This window comes from Bubalus kerabau, chromosome 14 (assembly GCF_029407905.1).
Source record: "Bubalus kerabau isolate K-KA32 ecotype Philippines breed swamp buffalo chromosome 14, PCC_UOA_SB_1v2, whole genome shotgun sequence".
Taxonomy (NCBI): domain Eukaryota; kingdom Metazoa; phylum Chordata; class Mammalia; order Artiodactyla; family Bovidae; genus Bubalus; species Bubalus kerabau.
The window spans coordinates 56,948,465-56,951,713 of NC_073637.1; the positions used below are offsets into that span (position 1 = coordinate 56,948,465).

Genomic DNA, 3,249 nt, shown 5'->3' on the forward strand with positions numbered 1-3,249 from the left:
TCGAAGTGCTCCAGTTTCTCAGTGCAGTGGCTTCTCTTGTTTCGGAGAACAGGCTCCAGGGTGCGTGGGCTTCAGTAGCTGCAGCACACAGGCTTAGTTGCCTTACAGCATGTGGAATCCTCCCAGACCAGGAATCGAACCTGTGTCCCCTACAGGCAGATTCTTAACCGCTGGACCACCAGGAAAGTCTCAAAGGCTCTGTTTTTGTCCTTATATACCTACTGCTCAGCGCAAGACTTGACAATGGAAGACTTTCAATTATTGTTATTCGGTTGAATGAATGAATGAAATTACTCTCTGTGTTCCATTTTTTTGGGGGGTGGGACTGAAAAATGAAAATTTAATGTTGCAGGAAAGGCAGATGCTTAGGGGGTAGATTCCAGCAGGGGGCACCACCCTGTCCTTGGTCTTGGGCTAGCGATGCAGAGCAAGAAGTGCAGGGCCCGGCACACAGGTGTGTACCCCAGACGGCTCAGATCAGGTAGTCATACATATCATAGTGGTACCATCTGGGTGTACCAAGCCAGGATCTGCGTTCAGGAAGTGGGCCGGTGGGTGCCCAACCAGTCACCTGTCGGTTTTTCTCTCAAAGTGGATTGGGGCGCTGGCCCCGAATAAGCAGGCCTAGCACTGTGAACCCATGCCTGGGGCTGCCGCTGCTTTCACCAGTTGCACTATGGCCTTGATGCCTCCAGTCACCTGCTCTGCGGTGCGCCTGTGGTTGTTGGTACCCACCCAGACCACTGCGGTCTAGGGGCGGAGGTGTTCCAGCGCCCTGTTCTTGTTCTCCTGACGCCAAAGCCCATGCTGCCTGCTGTCACCGCCAACACCAAAGGCAAGTGTGTGAATAGGGGAAAAGAGCTCCTGCCAGATCTCACCATTGGTCCCTGAGCTGGACCAAGGAGTCCCCGATGAAGACAGGTTCTTCATCTTTGCTATCGGCTACCATGGTGCGGCTTCCCTGATAGCTCAGTTGGTAAAGAATCTGACTGCAATGCAAGAGACCCTGGTTAGAGTCCTAGGTCGGGAAGATCTGCTGGAGAAGGAATAGGCTACCCACTCTAGTATCCTTGAGCTTCCCTGTGGCTTAGCTGGTAAAGGATCTGCCTGCAATGAGGGAGACCTGGGTTCGATCCCTGGGTTGGGAAGACCCCCTGGAGAAGGGAAAGGCTACCTACCCCAGGATTCTGGCCTGGAGAATTGCATGGCCTGGAGAAGTCCATGGGGTAGCAAAGAGTCGGACACGACTGAGTGACTTCACTTTCACTTTTCACTTTCATGCATTGGAGAAGGAAATCACAACCCACTCCAGTGTTCTTGCCTGGAGAATCCCAGGGACGGGGAAGCCTGGTGGGCTGCCATCTATGGGGTTGCACAGAGTCAGACACGACTGAAGTGACTTAGCAGCAGCAGCAGCAGCAGCAGCATCTCTCCATGTTTTTGCATCTCTGTAGATATCTAGTGTTATTCATCAGAGATTTTGTGTTATTTCTGCTTCCATAAACTTTTCCTCCTCTATGTTCATGCATTCACATGCTTTCACCTTCAAGCCTAGATTGGTTCCTGCTACAACAGGAAGAATATAGGAGGCTTCCTGCCAGCTCTCCTTTTTGCTCATACCTGGTATCTGTTCTGCTTATCCAACTTGTAAGTCATCTGGTTCCTGCTGATCTGCCTGGCTTTTGACCATTTACCTTGCCTTCCAGCTGTGGAAATTTTCAGTTCTTCCATGCCTCCTTGTCTCTCACTCACCTTCTCTTTGCTCTGATCCTCCAGGCAGGCACTGATTTCTCCTTTTCTTCTTGGTTCCTGACTGACTGCAACATCTTGACCTCTGACTCATCTGTGTGTGTGAATTATGGACTAACCTGTATAGGTGCTGTTTCACCACCTCACCTGAATCCCTTCCTCTGAGCATGCCTTAACTTTCCTGGTATTACATGCATGTGTTATTATATTAAGTTACAGGTCTGCCTCTGATATGGTATTTCTTTTGAACAAAAGTACTATTCATATTTCTTCAAGCTGTGATTATGGAAGCTGAGGTACAGAGACATAAACTCTAAGCCAACTGCTATGTTATTTATGGTATATATATACAAAAAACTCTATTAGTCTTTGCCCTGCTTCATTCCGTATTCCAAGGCCTAATTTGCCTGTTACTACAGGTGTTTCTTGACTTCCTACTTTTGCATTCCAGTCCCCTGTAATGAAAAGGATATCTTTTTTGGGTGTTAGGTCTTCTAAAAGGTCTTGTAGGTCTTCATAGAACCGTTCAACTTCAGCTTCTTCAGCGTTACTGGTTGGGGCATAGACTTGGATTACTGTGATATTGAATGGTTTGCCTTGGAAATGAACAGAGATCATTCTGTCGTTTTTGAGATTGCATCCAAGTACTGCATTTCGGACTCTTTTGTTGACCATCATGGCCACTCCATTTCTTCTGAGGGATTCCTGCCCGCAGTAGTAGATATAATGGTCATCTGAGTTAAATTCACCCATTCCAGTCCATTTCAGCTCGCTGATTCCTAGAATGTCGACATTCACTCTTGCCATCTCTTGTTTGACCACTTCCAATTTGCCTTGATTCATGGACCTGACATTCCAGGTTCCTATGCAATATTGCTCTTTACAGCATCAGACCTTGCTTCAATCACCAGTCACATCCACAGCTGGGTATTCTTTTTGCTTTGGCTCCATCCCTTCATTCTTCCTGGAGTTATTTCTCCAGTGATCTCCAGTAGCATATTGGGCACCTACTGACCTGGGGAGTTCCTCTTTCAGTATCCTATCATTTTGCCTTTTCATACTGTTCATGGGGTTCTCAAGGCAAGAATACTGAAGTGGTTTGCCATTCCCTTCTTATGACCAACCTAGATAGCATATTCAAAAGCAGAGACATTATTTTGCCAACAAAGGTTCGTCTAAGGAGAAGGGGATGACAGAGGATGAGATGGCTGGATGGCATCACTGACTCAATGGACGTGAGTCTGAGTGAACTTCGGGAGTTGGTGATGGACAAGGAGGCCTGGCATGCTGCGATTCATGGGGTTGCAAAGAGTCAGACACGACTGACTGACTGAACTGAACTGAAATTTTAAAAATACAGTATTCAAGGAACTTACTATCTAGCAGGAGCAACAAAGATGGAATATGTGACATATTCAGTCCTATGGCACAGTTAATATTAGAGTGTCAGAGAGGACTTCCCAGTGTGAAGCTTTGAAGAACTCACAGGTATTAGTTAGG

The 3,249-nt window shown here is 47.2% G+C and overlaps 1 pseudogene; it reads right to left on the reverse strand.

Annotated features, from left to right (window-relative positions):
* Positions 1–340: 340 nt before the first annotated feature.
* On the reverse strand, positions 341–949 carry LOC129626911 (platelet-activating factor acetylhydrolase IB subunit alpha1-like; annotated as a pseudogene).
* Between the last annotated feature and the right edge of the window lie 2,300 nt (positions 950–3,249).